The following is an 8141-nucleotide window of genomic DNA, read 5'->3' on the forward strand; positions in this document are numbered from 1 at the left end:
CCAGGAGCGAGAGTTAGCCGAGAAAAGGGCTAAAGCTAAAGAGCCAAGCAGTGATTGAAAGAATGTGGTGTCCGTGTAATTATTTCAGTTAAAGCTAGCCTTGCGGGAAGCGGGGTGCTGGGGACTCAGCCCCGCTGCTCCTATTACTACAAATGAGTTAGTTTAAGTTGTAAGAGCTAGTTAATAGTAAGCCTGAGCTAACAGGCCATACAGTTTGCAATTAATATTAAGCCTCTGAGTGGTTATTCTGGAACTGGAAGGCCAGAGAGAAACTTCCAGTTACAACTACCTGTAACCAACCAGTAGAAAGCCAGCTGCCTACCCCATGGTTATAGCACAGTATATATGCAATATGTGATCTTAGAATGGAAATGTCCTTTGATAGATAGAAAACCTATGGATAAATATCAGAAACAGAAAGATGAGTAAAAAGGCAACTCAAAAGTATCTACAAAATGGTGCATCTGTTGATTTATTTCAAAGCATTTAAAACATACAGTATAAGACTGGAGAGATGGCTCAGCAGTTAAGAGCACTGACTGCTTTTCCAGAGGATCTGGGTTCAATTCCCAGGACCTACATCAAATGGCTCACAACCTCCTGTTATCCCAGCTCCTGAAGACCTAGAACCTTCTCCTGGCCCCCACAGGTACCATTTTCACATGTGTATACCCCCTCACAGACACACACATGCACATGATTAAAAATAAAATAAACCAAATACTTACTTTAAAAAATAAAACATGTAAGAAGGACACAAACATACATGTTAAAAGCATAAATAAATAAATAAAAAAGGAAAACGAAATCTAAAGTCTAAGATAATGGTACTTCTGAGGAAGAAACAATAGCAGTAGGTAGAGTAAACTCTAGAGGTGTTTGCAGAATCCATGCCAAAACTGTAAAATTTATCAGGGATTTTCTTATAATCTATTTATGTTCTACATGCAGTGCTCAAAACAACTAAAACACACAGCAGAAGCTGAACACATCAGCTACAAATGTGAGGCAAGACTATTGGGAATGACTCTAAAACTCCAGCCAGCTGTAGCTCTCTCAAGGTCTCATTTAAAAGCGTAAGACCTCTGTACATGAAAATCATGATATAAGGGCTCCTGATGAATAGTTATTTCATAAAAACACCACATGGGACTACGTGTCAGGGTGCTATAAAATTATAACTTTCCTCCAGACCTTAACTACTTGGGGACTCTATGAAAGGCAGGTGTATAATGTCTTGTTCCAATGCCAAGACTCAGACTCAAGGCCTTGCATGTAGGCAAGGACCCTAACCTGAGCTACATTCCTAGCACACGTTCCATAACTTGCTTAGTGAACGGTCACTGGGCTGGAGAGAATGCTGTGGGACAATGCTCTGTACACTGTAAAGATTTGTCACTCGTATTAGTTTAATAGAATGCTGATTGGCCCCTATCCAGGCAGGAAGCATAGGTGGGGCAATCTGATTAGGAGAATTCTGGGAAGAGAAAAGGCAGAGACAGTCGTCAGCCAGGTGCATGATGGAGAAGGGTCATCTGTCTATTGGTTAAGGTCTTTTGTCTATCTGTTGCTTTCATTGGTTAATTAATAAAGAAACTGCCTTGGCCTCTGATAGGACAGAAAATTAGGTAGGCGGAGTAGACAGAACAGAATGCTGGGAGAAAGAAGCCGAGTCAGGCAGTCGCCATGATTCTCCCGCTCCAGGCAGACGCAGGTTAAGATCTTTCCTGGTAAGCCAGCTCGTGGTGCTACACAGAATATTAGAAATGGGTTAGATCAATATGTAAGAGCTAGCCAATAAGAGGCTGGAACTAATGGGCCAGGCAGTGTTTGAAAGAATACAGTTTGTGTGTAATTATTTCAGGGCATAAGCTAGCCAGGCGGCTGGGAGCCGGCCGGAACACAGCCCGCCACTCCTCACAACAGGTGCAGAGGAAGCAAGATGAGAAGGCCTCACTGAGAAAGTGTATCAAGCCACATGGCTAAACATAGATAAGAATTATGGGTTAGTTTAAGTTGTAAGAGCTAGTTAATAATAAGTCTAAACTAATAGGCCGAACAGTTTATAATTAATATAAGCCTCTGTGTGTTTCTTTGGGACTGAATGGCTGTTGGACTGACTGGGCAGGACAGAAACTTCAGTCTACAAGAGAGGACTCGTGGTCTAAGAGGCTGCATTGCTCTCAAGAAGGACCTTAGTTTGGTTCCCAGCACCTACTTCAGACAACTCAGAGTTGCCTATAATTCCAGCTCCAAGGAGTCTGACATCTTGACCTCCATGGACATTTGTATATACACAATTTTAAAAAAAGGATCAATCTTTTTAAAAGATGCTAATTTGATTAACTTTATAAGAAAAAAATTGTGCCGCAGTATATTCTGTCTCCTGTACTTACTAGTTCAAAATTTTTTGAGGTGCACCAAGATAGATTTTTGGAGGTGACAGGCAAAATATATGTACCCAATTTTTTTAAAAATAAACATTCAAGCTCAAAATACATTCATGCATTTAGACGTGCAAACGATATTCCAAGAATAAGTTCTAAATGCAAATACCAGGTTGTCCAGCAGAAAGACCCAAGTGTCACTAGACCCCATACCTTCTCCAAGAACCAACATTTCCCAGCCCCAACTCAGAATCTCATCACCTGACCAAACTGCCTGCTGCTGCTCCCAAAGGAAGAGGAAGCCCAAACCCTGTGTTTGCCCAGCTCTACTACAGAAGAGCACATTGTGTGACATCAGGAAACGCCACTCAAGCTCACAAGCCCAGAACTGCCACTGCCTGCATCCTAGGGCTCCCAGGGAAGATGGGTGGAGCAGGGGAAGGGTGGACTGAAAAGGGAGAAACAGCCTATCCTTTGACATCACCCCTGATTGCTCCTCTTGTTTCTGTCTGTTCAGTAAATGCTGTGTTCTGACATAATTCAAAAGCATTTAGTGAAGTCCCATCAGGATCTTACAGGACATGCACATGTAATAGTGGTTCTGTAAGTCACAAAGATCCCACCATCTTCTCGGTGAAGAAAACCTGAAGACATGCTCCCTGGATTCTGAACCGCTCTCTTCCCCCTCTTCTGGGTCTTTAGGTGACTTAGCCAGACCAGCAGTGTAGACAGAGTGAGACCAACTGTGTTTCCCACAGGGGTTTTTTGGATAATTATCCCTTTTAACACGCCTCACCAGCTTTGTAACAATTTTTGATACATTGTACCTCAATTCCTTAACAGTTCTAAAAGTTCCATTCCAGATCAAGCCCCTAACACACTAACCTTCCATCAGGACCTTCATAAAGCACCATCAGCTTGCAACAGAAAGGACATTTAAAGTCCCAACACAGAAATCATGATGAAAATTGGAGTTCCTTGTTTCTACTTGGAAGCTAAAAGATGACCTTCTCCAAATATCTTCATGACTCACAACTTTCCTTGAATATTGTCAAGAGCCAATGCTGTTCACACACATGGTGCTGGACCCCAGGACACCTTCTCTACAATCTTCCAAGAGGCTTTGCTGGGCCAGTAGGGGTATAACATTGCAATGCTGAGCACTGTCAAATTCAATTAAATTTTAAAAAATAGCAAAGAAATCCTCTTACATCGTACTATGGGAGCTGGACAGCGGCTGGAATGTGTCACATAACTTATGTATAGCAGACATGATCAAAGCAAAGGAGGACCAGAACAGAGAGACCCACCAATGCCCACCTAGACTGATCAGCACATGCAAACCTATGATTTGCACAGTGAATACAGACCCATGGGTTGCAGAAACAGAGCCTTAAATGCTGAGTGGTTCAGGGAATCTAGAAGGAAGCTTTGGGAGGTTCAGTCATTAAAGGCTTTATCGCTTTCTATTTATAGACCCTCACAACTATTAAAGGAGCAATCAGAAATTAATTGGGAGTTTTCAGAACTGACCAGCCACGGGGAATGGACTGGTTAGTCTAATCGTGGGAGTCCTTTGAGAGAGAGAGAGAGAAGGGTGCTTTGTTAAGGCACTCAAGGGATCTTCATTGCAGTGTTATAGCTAGGGGTGGGAATCCCAAGTCATAAAGTAAATGGCACCACGTGTTACCATGAGCATCAGGCTTTGGCTTCTAGGCCCAGTGACCTACTCAGTCATGACAGGGCCTGAGAACCAAGAGACAAAAGGAACAGCGCCAAATGTTGGAAATGTCTGAGACCCAAAAAGAAGCAGCTGGTAGCTGGATGACCCTGTCAGTAACAGGCTCCAAGGTGAGCATCTGAACCTTGCATGTGGGATTGAAAGGGCTACAGGGCGGCTTCCCTCCCTGGAAGCTGCTGGACAGCCCTTAGCAGGAAAACTGCACCAGGGACAGAGCAGAGGTGAGGAGTTGAGGGTGTGGTGTCTTCAGGTTAATCCGGGTCCTAAACACTGTTTGCTGCTCATGACCAACACAAAAGGAGCCATGGTACATGCTGGGCACTCTGCAGATAGAGTTGCCTCCTCTGAGCCGGGACTGATCTCCATTCTACATCCCTGGGCCCTGGGTTCTTCCACACAGAGCAGGTTAGACTTTGAGAGCGTCTCAGGATGCTTCTAAAAATTTTGGGGACCCCCCCCCAAATTGGGTGCCTTATGTTACAGGAGAAAATGGAGTTCCTTTGGTGGGAGGGGATAGTCTCATTTACAAAAGAATTTTAGAACTGAGTTGGTAGGACTCTCAAGAACAGTTTTGTTAGTCTGAGAGGCAAACACTGGAGCAGACCAGCTGCACATCTTGGCAGTGGTCAAGGAGAAAGAGAAAAGAGTCAAAGCCACGGCCCCTCAGAAAGCAAGCAGGTTCAGGGAGGGCAATTGGTAAGCAGTCACGTGGCAGATAAACAGCTGCCTAGCAGAAGGGAGAGAGCTTCAGAAAAGAAAAGAATGAGAAACCTCAGTCAGGGAAAGCATGCTCAGGCTCTGTCCAGTACCAGAAAGAAAACGATATTTAAAAAATGGAAAAGCAAACTTTGTGTCTTTCTGGGTAACTCAGGGAAATCTGAGCTGCGTGCAGTTTTACAAGCTGGAAGCTCAGCAAGCAGCTGCCCCAAGGGAGGGGTTTCTGGGAAGGATAAGTGTACTATCTCATTAAGGAGGTAAAGATTCCTCCCCCCTCTTCTTAGCTTGGCTTAAGTAAATCGGCTTCCCTGGGGGAATGGACTCCTGGTAGGTGATTGACAGGCTCAGCTGGATTAACCCTTAAGGGAGGAGATAATAGGATGTAATGTCCTCATTTTTGGAGCAGAACAGAAAGTCTGTGTCTACCCAAGGCCAGAAGTAGATTTTATTAGGAAGGGGTCCATTCCCAAGGCCCACTGAGGCTACTAATCCCTATCAAGTTACCTAACAAGGATGCATGATCCGCGGCTATAAACACTCCCCGCTAAGAGACGTCCACATTCCAGAAGGCTGTTCCACACCAGCTCCCACGCTTCCAGCCCAGCAAGCCCAGTTCTCAGAGGCACACTCTTCTGGGTCTGACCAGGGCCTTCCACTTCCAGGCAGGATGACTCTAAAGAAAACTCTCTAAACTCTCACACCCTTCTGCAAAACCTGCAAAACCCCTACGTCATCGGGGAAGCGCTTGCCCCGTGGCTTCCACAAAGTGAGCTCTGTAAGGTTTAGCTACGATGACTTCAAGGGAAAGGGGATTTAAAAAGTAAGACACCAACAATAAGCTTCATCATAGATAGATGTCTGCTTAAATGATGAATTAAATTATGCTCAGTTTGGGGGACTTGGTTAAATTATTCCCTGCAACTTTGAAGAACAAAGAGAATTTTTTTTTTTGGCTCCATATAAAAGGCCCCACCGCCATGAGCCTACTTCCTTCAAGTCTCACAGTTCACCACAGTGCCAGCAGCTTGTAAATTAGTCCGTAGATCAACTAAGGGCAGTTAACACACACACACACACACACACACACACACACACACACACACACACATACACACACACACAGCCCGCACAGTTCTTTAAACACATTTTTTACCAAGCCATAATTCCACCCAACCCACGAGAATAAGAAATACATATCTATAAACCAGTTTCAATTTTGCACAGCTACTTTAACTTTTACATATGGTTAACTTTTGGGTTATTTCGTTATATAATTTTTTTCAACATACAATTTTTATTTTTATATTTTTACTTAGTTACACAAGCTTAGAAAAAGTAAAACTCATTTTAATTACCTGCAGGAAATATGTTTACAGTATGTAATACACTTAGCCCCAGACACTGATCTATTTGCGGACACACCCCATGTCCCGCAGTTACTATGCCTTCACAGACCTTCCCATCAGCCTAGCACCCATTGTCATCTGTACCCCGTGTCCTCACCAACCTCTGAGACCTCCCAGGAGCATCAACTTCATGCTACAGAGGAGAACTCACACACGGGAATCCTGGGCTCCTGCGCTCAATGTTACAAGATTTGCTCCCCGCGTTGATGTTGGGAAACTGGTGGGAAGGGAGCTCCCAGGAGTCTGTGATGCGGTGGCTGAGCTTCTGAGAAGTGGGACAAGGCTCTTCCGCGGGGATGGAAGAGTGTAAGGCTGACTTGCTGCTGAGGAAGTTCTCGTTCAATCCGAACCCCCACGTGATTACAGAGTGCTGTGGTTGTTTGCCTGCTTCATCAGAGCAGAACCCACCAGCGTTGTCTGAAGATGCTACTCTGGGAAATTGCTCATACCAAACAGAGCTGTCAGGAACTAATTTTCTCGTCAGGAAAACACTTGCTTCAAAATTCAGGGATGCGTCCCATAAGTCCCTCTGGCTCCTCTTCCTCTGAGGTGGTGTCTGTCTGTCCTTAAAGCTTCGTGGTAACACTGCACTCACTCATTACATATGGAGCCTGTAGAAATGTCTCCAGAAAACCTCCCTATAAGATGGGGACATGTGAGGGCAGCACACCAGCCAGGTCTGGATTTTCCGGATGTCTTCTGTTTCTCTTCCAGGTGTTTCCTCGGCTCCTCCCTGCTTTCTATCCCGAAACCTGTACTTTACAGTCTAACCACACATCCTCTCTGTACAGGAGTTCAGTTTCAGTGTGAGGCTCTGGTAAGCAGTCACCTGTACGCGCGCGCGCGCGCGCGCGCGCACGCACACACACACACACACACACACACACACACAAAGTTTTAAAAGAGCTTTTCTTGGCTTACAGTTTCAGGTACAGTGCATCACAGTGTGGGAGACATAGCGGCAGGTAGCTAGAACAGGAAGCCAAGTGCTCCTGACAAGAAGCAATTTAGAAGGGAAACATCTCTTTTGATTTGTGGTTTGAATAAACACAGTACATTGTGTCAGGGAAAGTGTGGTGGAAAGTTTGTGCTGATAATTTCAGGAAGTTATGGGACCAATAGGGTAGTGGCCTTGCTGGAGGAAGTAACTCACTGTGGGCAGGCTTTTAGAGTTTAGGACCTAAATAGTTGCCTAGCCTTTTTTTTTAAATTGTAATAATTTAATTTTTCTTGATGTTTACCATCAACTAGCATGTTTGAGTGTGCATCTCCTGTGTGTGTGTGTGTGTGTGTGTGTGTGTGTGTGTGTGTGTGTCATGTGTGTACAGGTGCCCATGGAAACCAAAAGAGGTGGACAGATCTCCTGGACTGGAGTTACATTCAGGCACATACAATGATCTGACCTATAATTTACATAATAAGTTCCCCTCCCCCAAACCCAAGTGTTCACAGGTTGATTTCTAGGTTGGCACCATTGGGAGAAAGAGCCTGGTGGGAGGTTCTAGGTCACCGGGGTCACATCCCTGTAGGATCATGACACGCTGGCCTTTCTGTCTTCCTTTCTCTCTTTCTTCTATCCCATGAACAAGATGGTTCTGCTTTACATGGACTTCCACCATGATGGGCTGCTCACCACAGGCTTAAAATGATAGGTCAATCAATTATGGAGACACCCCTGAAATAATGACAAAAATAAACCGTTCCTATCCTAAAACTATTCCTGTGTTTGTAGAAGGAAAGGAAAGTTGGCCAACACACACACACACATACATGCATGCAAATAAACACAAACATGCATGCCAACACACACTCACATACATGCATGCCAACACACACTCACATACATGCATGCAAACACAGACATGAATGCATGCAAACACACATACATGC

The sequence above is a fragment of the Microtus ochrogaster genome (genome assembly GCF_000317375.1).
Source record: "Microtus ochrogaster isolate Prairie Vole_2 chromosome 14 unlocalized genomic scaffold, MicOch1.0 chr14_random_2, whole genome shotgun sequence".
Lineage (NCBI taxonomy): Eukaryota > Metazoa > Chordata > Mammalia > Rodentia > Cricetidae > Microtus > Microtus ochrogaster.